The following is a 19456-nucleotide window of genomic DNA, read 5'->3' on the forward strand; positions in this document are numbered from 1 at the left end:
GCGGCTGCACCTAATGGTTTCTGTCTCCTCAGTGACCTTGGAGGTGAGGTATCTCTCTGCTGAGAGTGAGGGGCAGGCTCCGCAGAGTAGGAGAACTGAAGGGAGAGAATCAGGTAGAAACTAATGGACTCTGAACCCAAGAAAGAATTATAAATCCCTAGGTAGAATATTGAGAACTTCTAGAAAAAATCCTGATTGTTTGCAGTCATGAGTTAACAAAACACTAGCTCCCTTTATAGTCTTTCTAATCTGTCATTTGTGGTATTTTTAATGTGAAATTTCTTGATTCCTTTCTATCCAGCCTGTTTGAAGTGTGGGTGTTAACTAGTCTTCCTGCTGTGTCTGTTTTATTGTTCTTTTCTAATAATCAGCTTTTGGCTTTTCTTTGGCTGTGTGTTTTTGTTTCCAGTTTATTAACTTTTCCTCTTGTCTTTATTATGTATTTTCTTCTCTTTTCTTCAGATTTATCCTGTTGTCTTTCGCCTAAATGTTTGCAAGCTTAGCTCCTTAATTTCCCATCTTTCTTCTTTTCTAATATAACATTTAAGGCTACAGTGTTCCTTTAAGTGCCATGTTAGGTAAATTCCGCAAGTTTGATGGATAGTGTTTTCATTATCATTTAGTTGCGAAATATTTTCTAATTTCCGTCTTGATTTCTTTTTTGATCCTTGATTTCTTTCATCAGTGTCTTATAGTTTCTGAGTACAGGTCTTTGACCTCCTTAGGTAGGTTTATTCCTCGGTATTTTATTCTTTTTGTTGCAATGGTGAATGGGAGTGTTTCCTTAATTTCTCTTTCCGATCTTTCATTGTTAGTGGATAGGATGCAAGAGACTTCTGTGCATTAATTTTGTAACCTGCAAGTTTACCAGATTCATTGATTAGTGCTAGTAGTTTTCTGGTAGCATGTATAGTATCGTGTCATCTGCAAACAGTGACAGTTTTACTTCTTCTTTTCCAATTTGGATTCCTTTTATTTCTTTTTCTTCTCTGATTGACGTGGCTAGGACTTCCAAAACTATGTTGAATAATAGTGGTGAGAGTGGACATCCTTGTCTTGTTCGTGATCTTAGAGGAAATGCTTTCAGTTTTTCACCATTGAGAATGATGTTCTCTGTGGGTTTGTCGTACGTGGGCTTTATCATGTTGAGGAATGTTCCCTCTATGCCCACTCTCTGGAGAGTTTTTATCATAAATGGGTGTTGAATTTTGTCAAAAGCTTTTTCTGCATCTATTGAGATGATCATATGGTTTTTGTTCTTCAGTTTGTTAATTGGTGTACCACATTAATTGATTTGCATATATTGAAGAATCCTTGCATTCCTGGGATAAACCCCACTTGATCATGGTGTACGATCCTTTTAATGTGTTGTTGGATTCTGTTTGCTAGTATTTTGTTGAGGATTTTTGCATCTATATTCATCAGTGATATTGGTCTGTAATTTTCTTTTTTTGTAGTATCTTTGTCTGGTTTTGGTATCAGGGTGATGGTGGCCTCATAGAATGAATTTGGGAGTGTTCCTTCCTCTGCAATTTCTTGGAAGAGTTTGAAAAGGATGGGTGTTAGCTCTTCTCTAAATGTTTGATAGAATTCACCTGTGAAGCCATCCGGTCCTGGACTTTTGTTTGTTGGAAGATTTTTAATCACAGTTTCTATTTCATTACTTGTGATTGGTCTGTTCATATTTTCTATTTCTTCCTTGTTCAGTCTTGGAAGGTTATACCTTTCTTACAATTTGTCCATTTCTTCCAGGTTGTCCATTTTATTGGCATAGAGTTGCTTGTAGTAGTCTCTTAGGATGCTTTGTATTTCTGCAGTGTCTGTTGGAACTTCTTTTTCATTTCTAATTTTATTGAGTCCTGTCCCTCTTTTTCTTGATGAGTCTGGTTAAAGGTTTATCAATTTTGTTTATCTTCTCAAATAACCAGCTTTTAGTTTTATTGACCTTTGCTATTGTTTTCTGTTTCTAATTCATTTATTTCTACTCTGATCTTTATGATTCCTTTCCTTCTACTAACTTTGGGTTTTGTTTGCTCTTCTTTCTCTAGTTCCTTTAGGTGTTAGGTTAGATGGTTTATTTGAGATTTTTCTTGTTTCTTGAGGTAGGCTTGTATTGCTATAAACTCCCCTCTTGGAACTGCTTTTGCTGCATCCCATAGGTTTTAGATCATCATGGCTTTGTTGTAATTTGTCTCTAGGTATTTTTTTGATTTCTCTTTGATTTCTTCAGTGATCTCTTGGTTATTTAGTAATGTATTGCCCAGCCTCCATGTGTTTGTGTTTTTTATGTTTTTTCTCCTGTAATTGATTTCTAATCTCATAGCATTGTGGTCGGAAAAGATGCTTGATATAATTTCAATTTTCTTAAATTTACCGAGGCTTGACTTGTGACCCAAGATGTGATCTATCCTGAACAATGTTCTGTGTGCACTTGAGAAGAAAGTGTGATCTGCTGTTTTTGGATGGAATCTCTTATAAATATCAATTTAATCTCTCTGGTCTATTGTGTCATTTAAAGCTTGTGTTTCCTTATTAATTTTCTGTCTGGATGATCTGTCCATTGGTGTAAATGGGCTGTTAAAGTCCCCCACTATTATTGTGTTACTGTCAATTTCCTCTTTTATAGATGTTAGCAGTTGCCTTATCTATTGAGGTGCTCCTAAGTTGGGTGCATATATATTTATAATTGTTATATCTTCTTCTTGGATTGATCCCTTGATCATTATGTAGTGTCCTTCCTTGTCTCTTGTAACATTCTTTATTTTAAAGTCTATTTTATCTGATATGAGTATTGCTACTCCAGCTTTCTTTTGATTTGCATTTGCATGGAATCTTTTTCTATCCCCTCACTTTCAGTCGTATGTGTCCCTAGGTCTGAAGTGGGTGTCTTGTAGACAGTGTATATATGGGTCTTGTCTTTGTATCCATTCAGCAACCGTGTGTCTTTTGGATGGAGCATTTAATCCATTCACATTTAAGGTAATTATCAATATGTATGTTCCTATTACCATTTTCTTAATTGTTATGGGTTTGTTTTTGTAGGTCCTTTTCTTTTCTTGTGTTTCCCACTTAGAGAAGTTCCTTAACATTTGTTGTAGAGCTGATTTGGTGGTGCTGAATTCTCTTAGCCTTTGCTGTCTGTAAAGCTTTTGATTTCTCCTTCGAATCTGAATGAGATCCTTGCTGGGTGGAGTAATTTTTGTTGTAGGTTCTTCCCTTTCATCACTTTAAGTATATCATGCCACTCCCTTCTGTCTTGTAGATTTCCTGCTGAGAAATCAGCTGTTAACCTTATGGGAGTTCCCTTGTATGTTATTTGTCATTTTTCCCTTGTGGCTTTCAATAATTTTTCTTTGTGTTTAATTTTTGTCAATTTGATTACTATGTGTCTTGCCATGTTTCTCCTTGGGTTTATCCTGCCTCAGACTCTCTGTGCTCCCTGGACTTGGGTGGCTCTTTCCTTTCCCATGTTAGGGAAGTTTTCAACTATAATCTCTTCAAATATTTTCTTGGGCACTTTCTTCTCCTTCTGGGACCCCTATAATGTGAATGTTGTTGGGTTTAATGTTGTCCCAGAGGTCTCTTAGTCTGTCTTCATTTCTTTTCATTCTTTTTTCTTTATTCTGTTCCATGGCAGTGAATTCCACCATTCTGTCTTCCAGGTCACTTATCCGTTCTTCTGCCTCAGTTATTCTGCTATTGATTTCTTCCAGTGTATTTTTCGTTTCAGTTATTGTATTGTTCATCTCTGTTTGTTTGTTCTTTAATTCTTCTAGGTCTTTGTTAAACATTTCTTGCATCTTCTCGATCTTTGCCTCTATTCTTTTTCTGAGGTCCTGGATCATCTTCACTATCATTATTCTGAATTCTTTTTCTGGAAGGTTGCCTATCTCCACTTTATTTATTTGTTTTTCTGGGGTTTTATCTTGTTCCTTCATCTGGTACATAGTCCTCTGCCTTTTCATTTTGTCTATCTTTCCGTGAATGTGGTTTTCCTTCCACAGGCTGCAGAAGTGTAGTTCTTCTTGCTTCTGCTGCATGTCCTCTGGTCTCTGATTTGACTTCTCTTTCCCTTGCTTTGACTCACTGTCGGGCCAGCATTGCCTCTCTTTGTGGCCATGGTGAGAGCAGTATCATAACATTATGGATGGGCAGGGATGAGGCCAACCTGGAGCTCCAGATGCCAGTAGGCTTTTCACCATTAATTAGAGAAACTTTTATGATGAGGCTTGAGACCATCCCACCCAGACTTGGTATGCAGTGGGGCATAAGTGGGAGGAGGGAGGTGATGTCAAAGGCCAAGTGGCTGGTGAAGACCTGGACACTTTCACTCACCCCCACCACTCATCAACCTGGAATTACTGCACCCCTCCCAGATCTTTGCACATGCCTCCTCCAGACTTGCCTCTGCTGAGAAACCTTCCATGATTCACACCTTCTGGGAAATCACACGTGGCCCTTTGCTTAGAGGCAGACCGTCTCTCTTTTCCCTTCTCTCTTTCCTGCTCCAAGACTCAAGGATTCAGCCTGTTTTCCTCTTGCTCCATATCTGCCACACTCTAGTAGTCCTTTGGGGGTCTTCTCATCCTAAAGAGGGAGGGAGGCTCAAAGTATAGGGAGTTTCCCTGCAAATGGAAAGAGGAAAGGGCCTGGGAGTAGCTTGGAGACTTCACAGGTGGGCTGTGTCACAGTCCTGCAGGGCGTGGGAGGCTGTGTGGGGCCTCTGGAGACCGGACAGAGGCTCTGGGCTTCCAGCCTTGGCAAAAGTCCCTGAGGTCAGGCTTGAGGTGGCCTTGGATGGGGAGCACATCAGAAGAGCCACATGGAGGAGAAAAGAGAGGGTCCTCCTGGGATGATAGACACTGCATAAAATTTCTGGGACCCTCATGGGACTTAAGAGGAGGGGTACAGGGGGAGGGTCCCACTGGAATTGAATTTCCTGCCATCTTGGTGGGATGGTGGCTTAAAGCAGATTAAAATTTGATTTAGAAATGTGACATTTCTTATACCCCATCATTAGAATGTCTGTAATTGACTTTTAAATAATTCAGTATCTCAGTGTGTTTTCGTATATGTGCCAATTACAATAGTTTAAACCACACCCTGGGTGCAGTCAGTTTCATAAATCAGAAGTTCACCTCCGAGGAGTGGGCAGCATGAAATCTAACCAGAAAGCTCACAGTCCAGAAATGGCCATGACAATCTCTTTTGTTACCTTTTCCCTTTGATCAATACCAGTGGCTTTGTTAATTATCTCAATAAATTTAGAAATGGGTTTCACTGGTGACATATGTGGGATATTAATTAGCTTAATGAATGTGATGAATATTAGAAAGGGGCTTTTACTGGCAAAATTAGTGCTACTGATGATGTGTTGATTGCTTTATTTTAAAGAAAATCCCAACATTTGCACCATCTAAGAATCTAGTAAGGAAGATATATACTGGCAGACAAGATATGCAGGGAAGATGTGATGTTGTAGTTCAAGTCTGGAGGCCATCTACAGGCAGAATTCCCTCTTCCTTGGGGCACTCCAGTCTGTTTTCTCTTAAGACCTTCAGCTGATTAGATGAGGCCCACCTACATTATGGAGAGTAATGTGCTTTTCTCAGAGTCTACTGATTTAAATGTTAATCTAATCTAAAAAATACCTTCATAGCAACATTTGGACTGGTATTTGACCAAACACTTAAGTACCATGGCCTAGCCAAGTCAGCACATAAAATTAACCATTGTAAGCACTGTCTGGTCTGAGTCGTGTTTTCATATGACCTGGTAGTGAGCCTGTAGGGGAGTAATTTAATCCACCCTGAAATTTAACCTATAGTACCTTCTGAGCTACTATGATTTCCCCCAAAGAACCTAACAGTCGTGCATTTCCAAGTTGTCAGACAATAAATGTGTCAGGCCTTGTAGTTATACTATCCCTGATGCAACTACTCAACTCCACCATGGTATATGAAAGTAGCTGTAGGTTGCATGTAAACAAATTAGCCTGCTCCTTTCCAATAAAACCCTACTGGTGGAAATGGAAATTTGAATTTTATGTAATTTTCGTGTGTCATGAAGTAGTATTCTTTTGATTCCTCTCTCAACCATCTAAAAACAAGAAAAGGATTTGTAGCTCTTGGGCCATACAAAACAGGGGGTGGGAAATGGTAGTTTGACACCTTTGCTGTATACCATAGCTGTCTCCATGAAAATTCACCTGTACTGTCTCTCATTCTCACATCCTACTTATATCCGGGTGTCAATTAAGGTATTTAATAAAACAACCTGTTCTGGCAGCTCAAGACATCAGCTTCTTCTGAGAATGTGCGTTTTAATTGCAGCTTCTGGGAAGAATTCTTTCTTCAAAGAAGGTTATAACAGTAAAATTTCCTTTTGGGGTGTTGGGAAATTCTTTTTATTTTGAAATTTTTTTGTCTGGAAGATGGTTTAGTAACGTACCATAGAACGAGGGACACAGAATATTAGAGCTAGAAGATGCCTTAGATGGTCTCTTTTTGTTGAATCATTGATTTATTCATCCATTCAACATCTGTTAAGCAATTTAGGAGATCTACATCCCTGCTCATAATACAAAATTTTTAGCAAATGACATTCTTGCCTTTGGTGTTTCCTGAAACAAACCTTGCATCTTGGACCTTGGACCAGCCTTCTCAGCTTCTCCAACCCTCGGAAATGCTTTTAGGCTCAGAGCAGGAGTCAGTACCTCAGGAAACCTCTGACTTCCCTCCTCCTAAGAGAATGAGCTAGTTCTTCCTTGGAGTTGCCCCTGAATCCATCATCTTTTCATTTCTGCCTCTGTTTTACTGATTAATGAAGTTATTTTTCACCCTTATTGTTCTACCCTTCTAGACACTTAGCATCTTGAGAAGCTGTCATATTCTTTTCTACATCCCAGAATCTGATACATAGTGGGTACTCAGCAAACACGTGTTTGAAGTCATTTACTCAGGTGACAGATATTTTTGGGCCCCTACTATGTGCCAGGCACTGCTCTGAACAGTGAGAGAAAACAGACGAAAATCCCTGTCCCCTCGAGTTTCTATTGTCATGGGGTAGGAGGTGGAAGACAGGTGAGCTCATTAAGTGAGCATATAGTATGCTAGAAGGTGGTAAGTACTATGAAGAAATGTAAAGCAGGCAAAAGGGGACAGGGAGTGCCAGGGGTGGTGGTGGGGTTGTCATCATAAATAGATGACTAGCAAAGACTGAGAGGCGGTGAGGAGAGAGCCACGTTGCTATCCAGGAGAAGCATTTTCTGGGAGAAGGAAAGCAAGTGTAAAAGTCTTGAGATGCGTGTGTGTCTGGAATGGCCTGGAAATGGCGCAAAGGCCAGTGTGACCAGAGCTGAGCGAACAAGGGAGAGAAGTGAGTTTCACTGCACTGATATGAAAGACGAAGGGAACTAGTTGCCTTCTGTAGACTTGGAGACAAAAAGGGAAACTGAGGCTCAGAGAGGTGAGTGATTTTTGCAGGATCATGCAGTAGAGCTGGTCAGTGTCAGATTGGTGTCCCTGGGGCCAGACCCCAATCTCTGCCACAGAGGACACTGTACAGCCCTCCTGGTGTATGCAGGACCCCAGAGAGCCCAGTACTCTGTCACAGAGACAAAAGACCTCAGTGCCTTACAAACCATGTCCTTATATCCTGACCTGAACAAAAGGGAGAATAGGATTCAGCCAGACACTGTGTCCAGGGAGACCGTGTCCGCCAGAGCTTGACCCCCGTCAGCAATTTTGAAGTTACCCACGTTTTTTTCAGCTGGGATGTTTTCTTGCTCTGAAAACTTTTAGCAGACGACAAGGTATTGCCCTAGGTGTATTGCAGAACACAAGTCGTTGCTGAAGTGGTTAGACAGCCACTTGGCTTCAAAGCCAGGGACTACTCCCAGGGATGGTACCGTTTGGCGAGCATCTTATACTTGTGAAATGTTGCTCTGACGTGTTATCATTTATTTCTCTCAACAGATCAGTGAGATTGGAGAGCTTTCTCAAATGTACTGTACGTCTGGGAGAACGATGAGGGCCAGGAAGGCTGCTGATTTAGCGGTGGTCATTCTCATTGTCCCACCACCACCACCACCACCACCACCACCACCACCATCATTGTTTTTGTTTGTGGCAAAGGTATGGATAAGCCTAAGTCACGGCTCCTGTCTGTAAGACATTTACAATCTAAGAGAACAAACATATGGACACCAAGGGAGGAAAGCGGGGAGGAGGGTGGGATGAACTGGGAGGTTGGGATTGACATATATACACTAATATGTATAAAATAGATAACTAGTGAGAACCTGCTGTATAACAAAGGGAACTCCATTTCGCTGTACAGTAGAAACTAACACAACATTGTAAAACAACTATACCTCCCCCACCCCCAAAAGACATTTACAATCTAGCTGGGTAGAACAGTTTATTTACTCATCCAGTCACATATTCATTCAATAATGCCTCCATTCTGCAAGTTGTTATTGAGCAATTGTTGTATTCCAAGTAATTAATGGAGATCCGAACATGTACTCCCTGCCCTGGGAAAGGCGTTAGGAAAAGGCTTCAGGAGGAGAGAAACTTTGCTTAAAGGATGGACAGGATTGTATGTGGAAGGCAGAGAAATGGGGACACTTAGTTCAGGTTGAGGGGAGAGCGAGTGCAAAGAGGAAGAGGAAAGAAAAGGGGTGCGTGTCCAGGGAAGGATGCTAAGTTGAAAGGCATTTTTCTCTAGGTGGCTAGGAGCAGGGGAGTGACATGGTTAGACGTGGTTTTTAGGAAGACCACTCTGACTGCGGTGCAGAGGATGAGTTGGAGGACAGGGTTAAGTCAGGGTGGTCCCTCTGGAAACACTGTGGAGCAAGATGCATGCCATGTGTGTTGTGATGGGGACACACAGCTCGAGGATGGTGTGGGCAGGAAAAGTTACGTGTGGGGTGTGGAGGGGAATGCTTCTTTCCACGCCTGGTATTCCCTTCTACACGGAGGAGGCTGCCTTGTAGAAAGCCCCCGGGCATGAGCCCAGCTCTGCCCCTGGGACCTGCCTCAGTCCCGTGAGGCTGAATGGATGTCTGTCCAATTCTGGGCTTCAGGAAGAGGCATCCTGTTTGCTCAGGTTTGTAATACACAATCTCCAGTGTCAGTTATCAGGAAAAAGATGATGTGTTTCTTCTCTATAAGTTGACTCTTCTGTCTTATTTCTCAGTTAATTCAGAACTGAGCAGGGAAGAGAGTTTTATTATTGGACCGCCTCAGAGAGTCAAGAGAACAGCTTTGATGCTGGCCTTGATATTATCGAGCTGTTGAATGAACGCCAGCAAGCACCTCCCTCCAGATTACTTGCTATGTGAGCAATAAAGCCTTGTTTGTTTAATTGAGGGGCGCACATCAGGCTTTCTGATAAATTGAGTGAATGCCTTCCTAACTGATACAAGAAGGTCTTGACACCATTAAATCGGGACCCCCAGAGAGGACAGGCCAAAAATTGCGGCTGGGGAATCATCAGTGTTTAGATGGAAGTGAAAGTCATGGGTGGGGATAAGTCTGAAGTGCCCAGTGAGGAGAACCCAGGAATGACTGGCCTTTCAAGGGTCAGAAGACTGGGACAAAGCAGCTGAGGAGGCCAAGTGCGCAGTGTCTCTCAGGTAACCTGATAGATGCCATGGTGCCCACGCTCTGGGCATCTAAACCACTCATTCACTCAGTGCTTGTTCACTGAGTGGCAGCTCATCGCTAGACACAGACCTTGCTTAAGGCCACGGGCTAGTGGCCATTTAGAAATCAGTCCTCCTGCAAATTGGGTTCTCTGATTTCTGGGGATCCCCACCTAACATTTTCATGTGTAAGGGAGAGGACCTATCTCATTTCTAAATGAACCCCTGGGCAGGGCTCTACAAGGAGGGTCCTTGTGGAATCCTGAACTGGGTATAGTGTGGGAAAAATAAGATACTGTGTGACCTTCAACAGTCCAAAAGTTCAACCGTGGCATCTCGAGGAGTCTTGGAAAAACCACAAAACATAATGTGTTCTATACTTGCCTTTGCAAATGTCAGAGTTTTCTCTGTCACTGCTAAGTGCGAGCAGATGCAGGTAGTGCCAGATGTTCCTTCTTCATGAGCGCCCTCGCCTCTTTCCCTTCTTGGTGTGGAACAGGAGTTTGATGACCTGACTGGAGGGGAGGTGGCTGCAGTAGGCATCTTCAGGGTTTTTTCTTTAAGTAGTAGTAGATTTTATTTATTATTTTATTATTATTATTTTATTATTTATTTTATTTATTAAAAAATTATTTATTAAAAAAGTAGGCATCTTCAGGGGTTTTTCTTTAAGTAGTAGTAGATTTTATTTATTAGAAAAATTTTTTTATTGGAGTATAGTTGCTTTACAATGTTGTGTTAGTTTCTGCTGCACAGCAAAGTGAATCAGCTATACGTAGAGTTCCCTGTGCTATACAGTAGGGTTCTCGTTAGTTACCTATTTTATACATAGTATCAATAGTGTATATATGTCAATCCCAATCTCCCAATTCATCCCGCCCTCCCCCTTTCCCCCTTGGTGTCCACATGTTTGTTCTCTACGTCTGTGTCTCTATTTCTGCTCTGTAAATAAGATTGTCTATACCAATTTTTTCAGATTCCACATGTATACGTTAATATACAGTATTTGTTTTTCTCTTGCTGACTTACTTCACTCTGTATGACAGTCTCTAGGTCCACCCACGTTTCTGCAAATGACACAGGATTCAGTTTTGAGTCCACCAGGAGGCAGTGTAATGTCACGGTCAGAGAACACAGCCGAGGGGACAGCACACCTGAACAAGCCCAGTGATGGGGCCTCTCTGGTAAAGTCGGGACAGATGCTACTCGGCACAGCAGTCGTGGGGGCATTACGCCCCATCTCCTCTTTCTCTGTAACTGAAGAAACAAGTTTGCTTTCTACGGCCTTTATACAGAACTTCTTCAGTGACAAGCTTGGACCCTCAAGTTCAAACTTCAGCCCTGCCACCAGCAGTCTGATCTTGTGTGAGTCTCCTTGCTTCTCAGGGCCTCAGTTTCCCCCCTTGTAAAATTGAACTTAACCTAGAATATGGCTTCTGAAGGTCCTTCTGATTTAAGCTGCTTGGTGGCTGCCATTAACGTTGGTTTCCAATTCTGCTGCTTGTAGTTCTTCTTTCTGCCAGAAGGTGGTGGTATTGAGTTCTTTAATATTACAAAGAGCTCTATTTGCTTCAAGTTCTGGGAGACCCAAGTTGGCCTCCCTTAGATGCTTTGAATGGAAACGTTTTGTTGCAGGGGGTCTCTTTTAGGTTCTGGCTACTCTGCCCGCTTCCCAGCCCTGCCGACCCAGGCTGCCATCCGGTTCAGCTCTCTTCAAGTCTCAGAGTGCTTGGCTGTACTGTCTCAAGACCACTGGCCTCAGTTCAGGGCCACAGAAGAGAGGCTGGGGGCCTCTGGACCGTTCCAGGGCATGGGGATGACAGAGATCTGAGGGTTGGCCCCCAAGGCAGTGGCTGGTGCAGGTTACACCTGAGATCAGACTGGCTGAGGGCCTTGGCAGAAAGAGTGTTTGGTTTGAGCAGGACTCACCGGGACCATTCCTTACCCCTCGTCTCAGACTCATGTCCCCAGATCCCTTCCCCCTGCTGCCTGCTGGTCCCTCATTATTGGTACCTGCAGGTCTGGCTCTCCAGGTCCAACTGGAAGCTTCAGCTTCAGGCTGTGGCCAAGAGTCCTCAGATCACCTGGATTTTGGTGGGGTGGGTGGTTTGGGTGTCACTGAGGACACCATTGACCTCTTACAACTGTGTCTACCCAGAAGCAAGGCCCAGGAGGTAGTCTTTGTGTCCTGTCCTAACAACTTGAGGGATGAGCCTAGATGGAGTAGGCCAGCTGTCACCCATCAATAATGATCAGTGTCACATCCTGTCGATAAGGATAGAGCTGGAGCTGTCCTGCAGAGACCAAGGCTTGTGAACGACCGTGATGAAATCAGGAGTGTCCTCACGCAGGGACCGGCTCCCAGGTGAGTCTGTCTTTCTCGGCTCAGGTCCTGGGACCCATAAGCCTCCTACTCCTTTAGGAGCTGCCCCTGCCTACCAGACCCCGGACCCTGTGGGCACCGTCTCGTCTCAAGCTGAGCTGGGGAACCTGTATGGTCACACCAACCTGCACTTAACTTGCTCCCTGCTAGGACAAATTGCAGGGCTTTGGGGTTTCAGGGTTTTGCTGTGGGTCACTAAGTAGAACTGGACAGCTGATGTCTTCAAAACAGTAAACACAGCAGAGAAGAAAGAGTATAAGTTCTGGAAATGCAGGGACTGGATGAGGCTCCCATTCTATGACCACTGCCCTGTGCTGTAGTACCTACAAGTTATTTAATTTCTCTAATAAGTGAATCAAAATATGATATATTTAATATATTAATTATATGTAAATTTATATATTAAACAACATTATTATATAATATATAAAATATATTATATGGTAATGTATTTGTTATATATTATATACAATGAATATGTTATTTAATATATAATATTATATATGTTCACTTATTTTCATTTACTTATTTATGTATATACAAATGTTTGGATGTTTGTTTGGCTTTTGGCTTTAGGTCATGATGTTTTGTGGTATGTATATCATTTCATGTCCTGACATTGGTATATTTATTGCACTTTAGGAAACATAGGATAATTATTAGTATCCCCCTTGAAAGGACTCTTGTGTGGTCAGTGATTTACTGGATTCTGGTGACATTTTCCTTGGGTTTAGTTTCGATTGCCTTGGTTTGGTAAATCTCTTTAAAAGACACCTGACATTTCCCCAATTCTTGGGCAGTAATTCCCCTTTCATTCTGGAATCCTACGTCAACCACTTAAGAGCACGTTTGGATGCCAACCTTCTAGCCGTAGTGAAGCAATAACAAGGGGATAGTCTCAGGTCTTAGGGTGTCAGGTAATTCTGCAATTCTTTCTCCTTTTTTTTACTCTGTAGAAACATCATGGAAATGGGTACCTACTGTACCTACTCTATGGAAAGCCTGAGCAGCAATGATCTCACTCAGAAATCACAGGGTGATAATTTGAATGATGGCAGATAGAATTATTTTGGGTTTGAAGTAATAATAATGCCTTTTATATGTATAATGTTTTTGTTTTTTCAGAGCAACTTCCTATGTATAACTTACTGTGACATCACCGAAGTCCAGGAGTATGCCTGTTGAATGTTATTTATCACTATTTCCTAGATAAGAAATCCAGAGCCTTGAGACGTGGGGTAATAATCGTAAAAGCCTCTACTTATTAAGCTTGTTCTTTGCAAGGCCACGCACCCACCACATCCTTGTTTAGCACATCAACCTTATGCACATCAGCCGTATGAGGAGGACATTATTATCACCACTTTTCAGATGATGCAGCTGAGCTCAAGAGAGGTGACGTAACTTGTTCGAGGTCACACCACTGGTGAGAAGAACCAGGATTCAAACATTTGTATATAAAACCTCCCAGTCTCTGCTTCTTTCACTCTAACCTGACCCTCTTCCCCAGAGGGAGGGTGGTGTTGGTGGGGGGGGGTGGGGGGGGGTGGGGGGGTGCGGGGAGGGGGGGCAGGAGCTGGCCTGGGAGTCAGGAAGGCTGTGGTCCTGCTGAGTCTGTCTCTAACCTATGGAGTCATGTTGGGTAAGTCCCTTCCCATCTCTTCCTTTCAGCTTCCTTGTGTAAAGCATGGAGTGTAGAAATGAGGCAACTTCCAGCTCCAGGAGTCTATGACATATCTGAATTACTCCCTAGGTTATAGAACTGGGGATAATTGTAGTGGGGCATTGGTGCTCAGTCTATAGCTCTTATCCATGTCTTTCACGTCTAAATGACAGTTTTCCTCAAAGAAGAATCTACTGTTATAGGCACAGTTATTGACTCTGTAGAGAAGAGTGTTGGAGAGGAATGGCAGTGGGCAGCCTGCCTTGTCGCTTTGGGATGGCGAGGATATAGGAGTGTCACATAAACCGAGTGATTGCTGCAGAAGTTAGCTGAGCATGAACAGCTGTGCAATCTTGGGTTCCCCCAAAGCAGAGACTACAACAAGGGCTCATATTTGGGTCGTTTATTTTGGGAAGTAATCCCAGAGGTCAGGAGTGGAGGGGCTGGGGAGAGCGATGGGGAAGGAGGGAAAGCCAATCCTATGGGTGAATTCTTGGTGTGGTTACTGTCGTGGACAACTGAGTTACTGCTGTGGCCAACGGGGACTTGGTCCTGCTGGGATCTTGATTTGGACTGTTCTCTGGAGACACGGAAAACGATGTTGGTCTTCCAGTGGTCATGAAGCGTCCTGGGGGTGTTAACTCCCTTGCATTTGCAGTTTGCACATACACCAGAGTGGCTGAGCAGACTCCAGCATGCAGTTCATTAGGTGACAGGCCCCAGGCAGAAGGTAAAAGATGCCCAAGGCAGCAGAAGAGAGATGCTCTATCCTGTAGCTGCAACAAGAGCCAGGGATAAATGGTGGCCGAGAGGACGAGAAATGGGGTATCAAACATGTCTGACACAACTGCCTTGCCTGGTACCCAGCCCAAATGGGCCGTGGGGTGGGTTGCAGGGTGAGATCTGAGTGTGGGTATGGAGGGACTGGAAGAGATTATCCAAAGCACATCTCCCATGTTAAGGAAATGGTGCAGTGGAGCGTCCCTGTACGTTCTCCCATGTGTGCTCCATGACACAGACAGTATTTGGATACTAATCACTCAGAGCTCATAGGTGACCTAAAGAACACTTGTCTAGTAAAAAGACTGTCCTCCTCTGCCCTCTAAACTCCTCTTTTTCTCTGAAGGAGCTGGGAGTGCAGACAGAAGAGGTGGGGGAAGATGGGATTGAACATACTACCTCCCCTCCCCTGCCGAGTCCTTCAGACCAATACATTGAGTGCTGACGTGGGCGGGGAGGTGACTGCCAAGTTAGACACGATGCCATGTGTTCAGCTGCACTGAGCTGCATTTTTTAACAGCTAGAAGAGACTGAAAAGCTTCGGGCGGTCACTGAGGGATGGAGCAGGAGAGAGGACACGGTGGCATAGAAGGTAGGGCTTAGAGGGGAAAAAGATTTCCTGATTAGACTTCACCAGGTTTAGCCTGTTCACACACTGGCCACAATTCTTATTTAGCTGTTTATCACATAGGACAACTGGATCAGCAATACTTCTTTTCTCAGCAGCAGATTCCTCAGTTCAGGTACTGTTATGTATCCTACATATAATATTAGGGATAAAGTGCATTTTATGATGGTGGCTGCAACCTCCAATGCCTTCAGGAGCCAGACAGGGAGCAGAAGTGAGGGAAGCAGGCCTGGCTGGGACTGATGAACCAGAGAGCCGGTGCCCTACTTCAAGCTCTAGCCTGTTGTCTTGCAGAAACAGCAGGGTAGGGAGTTTAGATCAATGGGCATGTCAGACACTTAGATTGATTGCCACCACCATACCACCCTCTGTCCCCATGGTACACTGTACTAATGGCCCTAATTCATTACCCCTCTACGTATCCAGCCCCTCTTCATACAATTTCACAGTGTCATCTCATTGTGGTTGGGAATGCTTTCTTGTCACTGCGATCACCTCGTTGCTATGACTTGTTTGGGCCCAATGGTATATTAGCAGCTGAGACACACATGGAGGCTTGAGAGAGTAGGTTTGTCCTCTTGCATCTGTGCCATCACCATGAGGAGACCGCATCTGAGCCGGCTGCCCATCCCGGAAGGGGAGCGAGAGAAGGTGGAACAGAGCTGGACCACACCAGCCAAACCCACCCTCCATCGCTGACCCTTCACTGACCTGCAGATTATGAAAATAAATGATGACTGTTGTAAGTCTCTGGGCTGTGGGGTGGGTGGTTATCCAGCGATTTTGCAGCAGTAGTTAAACCAATGCAATACCCATGACGCTGATAACAGGGCACTGTTGCCTGCTGAGCCTCTAGGTGGCCTCAGATTCTTCCACTGTTAATCCACGGGGAGAGCAGATGAATTGTTTGTCAGACTCCCAGGAGGCGACAGAGCCTCTGAAGGCTGCCCTGGGTGTTTGGCTGTGTTCACGATGCCAGTGGTTGCCCCTTCTTCCTTTCCTTTGTTCTGGCTGCACTGTCCTCAGAGGGCAGGTGGCCCAGCCACCATGAGCTATTCAGCCCTCACAGGGTACCTGATTTAGTCTACTGGGTCCCTTTTCTTAGCATTTGTACTCGGGGCTTTCTACAACTTCAAAGAGCTTCTCACCCACATTCACTCATTAATTCATTACTCCTGTGAGTAAAACCTGAAGCAGTGAGAGGAGAATGTCATTAGCAAGCATACCAGAGGCTCATTATTTAGAATAGGTTGCCCAGAGCCAGGCTCCCTCTGCCAGAGCTAGTAACCCCTTCCCTTCTTCTCTGCAGGCAGGTGTGTACCAGGGTCGGAATCCATCAGGCACTTGGTGGTTGCAAAGCACTTACTGTGTGCTCATCTAGCTACACTGGTTGCCATGGGGATATAAGAAGTTGTAAAACACGATTTCTGACCTCAAGGACCTGCAGTCTAGTGAGAGCACAGGCTCTGGAGTCATGTAGACCTGAGTGTGAATCCTGGCAATTTATAAGGCCTTGGGCTAAGGAGCCCCTCTGAACCAGTTTCCTTAACCATAAAATGGGATACCGTTACTTCCTTATGGGCAAACTGAGGATAAGCAACATGATGTCCACAAAAGGTGCAGGGAAAGGCCTGGCGCTCAGTGAGTGCTCCAGAAACCACAGTGTTTCCTGATATCACTCAGACCAATGCCTGCATGCACATCTCTCATCCCAAGCCTGGCACAGGCCTACAGGCCAGTGTGGCAGAGGAAGGAGACCTGGCAGAGGGTAGAAGCTTTGGGGATACCTTTATTTCAGCGGTGAGATGAGGGAGAGGGAGCAGAGAGGGAAATTGAAGGGCTGGCGGGGTAGCAGGGACACCAGGGGGATACAAACAGGTAGGGGCCGAGGGAGAGTGCCGAGAATGGTGAGGGCGGAAGGTGACAGCCAGCCAGCGGCAGAGGAGAGATGGAGCAGGATATAGACTGAGGACATTCATCCATTCAATCACCCAGTGGCTACTGAGTGCCTGGGGTGGCCATGAAAATGCTCCACTCAGATCTCGTCCTTAGGGGAACGTGAGTGACCACCCGGCCTCTGTCCCCCTGGATCACCCCTACACAGGTGCTGAGGGTACGTCTCTCCTGGGCTGTTACCAGCCAATGATTGCAGATGGCGGGCTATCCCTTTGGGATGCGGGACTCCTCTGCTGGGCTCCCCATTGGTCTTGCAAAAGCAGTCTTGGAGATTCACTGCAGTCTAAGACTTCTTTCCCAGCCCTTCTTCCTCCCGGCTCTCCTTTCATAGATGTCAGGCCTGAATTACAGACTGAAGCTTCTCCTTGCTCCCCAGTCCCCTTAGCCAAGCCTTCAAAGGTGGCATCCCCAGCACATCTCTTGCACTTCTAGCTGCTTCATTGCTTTGGCTTCCTGGAGGATCCAAGCTAACACACTGAGGTAGCACCTCATAGGTGTCATGCACCGCTTTATGCGCCGGGGGTGTCAGGGTGACCAAGACAAAAGTCATTAATGTCGTGTTGCTGGTGGCTGGGGTGGTGGAGACAAGAGGATAAATAGGCAAGCAAAGAAATGAATACGCTCATTTTAAACAGTGACACCTGCTACGAAGAAAACAAAATGGGAGACTGCTTTAGATTGCAGGGTGAGGGATGGCCTTTGAAATGGTGAGGCCAGAACGTTGAGGAGTCAGCTATGCAAGTGATGGAGTCTGGGTGTGTGAGGGGTGATTGCATCTGTCAACTTGGCTGGGCCAGTGTCCAGATGTCCAGTCAAAATTCTGGATGCTTCTGTAAGGTTGTTTTTAGATGAGATTAACATTTAAATTGGTGGGCTTTGACCATCTACAGATGAATGGATGAAGAAGATGTGGTATATATACATGATGGAATATTATTCAGCTGTAAAAATGAACGAAATAATGCCATTTGCAGCAATATGGATGGACCTAGAGATTATCATAGTAAGTGAAGTAAGTCAGACAGAGAAAGACAAATATCGTATGATATCACTTATATGTGGAATCTAAAAAAAATACAAATGAACTTATTTACAAAACAGAAACAGACTCACAGACATAGAAAACAATAGAAAACAAACTTATGGTTACCAAAGGGGATAGTGGAGGAGTGGGGAGATAAATTAAGAGTTTGGGATTAGCAGATACACGCTACTATGTATAAAACAGATAAACAACAAGGACCTACTGTGTAGCATAAGGAACTATATTCAATATCTTGTAATAACCTATAATTGAAAAGAATCTGAAAAGGAATATATATATATATATATATATATATATATATATTCCAGAGGCCCCAGAGGGAAACTGTAACAGAATAAATTTCTGCTCGCTTAGTGCCCTGAGTTTGTGGGAATTTGTTATGGTAGCCCTAGGAAACTAATACAGGCACAATCAACGTCATCTCCTCCTCCTAAAAGCCTGGGCTCTCACCTGTCGGGGGAACATGCACTGCCTTGGAATACCTGGTTTGTTACGGGCTCTGTTCCCTCTCCCATTGTTTTTGAACTTTCTATGTTTCCATCTTAGGAGGCCAAGTGGTATAGAGAAATGCCACAGTCTTGGGAGGCAGACATGCCGAGCTTTGAAACACGGCTTCTTCGTCCCCTTGCTGTGTGACTGCGGAGTCTCAGCTGATTTCAGGCTTCTTGAAGTTTTAATTTATGTAGAATACTGAACACAGGCTTTGGGATGTGGTCTGTGCTCCACCTTTACAAGTGAGTCTAAAGGTCAGAAACTGGGCTGTCTTCGTCTTTGCATCCCTTTAAGAGTTCCTGGAGGGGGGCAGGGATAAATGAGGAGTTTGGGATTAAAATATACACACTACTATGTATAAAATAGATAACCAGCAAGGGCCTACTGTATAGCACAGGGAGCTATGCGCAATATCTTATAATAACCTATAAGGGAAAAGAATCTAAAAAAGAATATATATATATTAGATATATATATAATATATATAACAGAATCACTTTGCTGTACACCCAAAACTAACACAACTTTGTAAATCAACTACATTTCAATAAAAATTAAAAAAAAGAAAAGAGCTGGAAAAGAAAAGGAAAAAAAAGTGTTTCTGGAAATAATACGTTTGCAATAAACATTTGTTGATTGGTTGTTAGTTGACTGATCGTAGACATATCTATTTATGGAGTAACAGCTGTGTGCCAGGCATTCATCTCAACGTTTAAACTATTAATTTAATCCCCGTGGCAATTCCTTGATATAGATAGTATTATCTTTGCTTTACAGGTTACAAAAAAGAGGTGAAGCTATGATTGGCACCTAGGTCTGATTCCTGGGTCTACCCTACTACCCTGATGAAGAGACGCTTT

This window comes from Leucopleurus acutus, assembly GCF_964270905.1.
Source record: "Leucopleurus acutus genome assembly, chromosome: 17".
Classification (NCBI taxonomy): domain Eukaryota; kingdom Metazoa; phylum Chordata; class Mammalia; order Artiodactyla; family Delphinidae; genus Leucopleurus; species Leucopleurus acutus.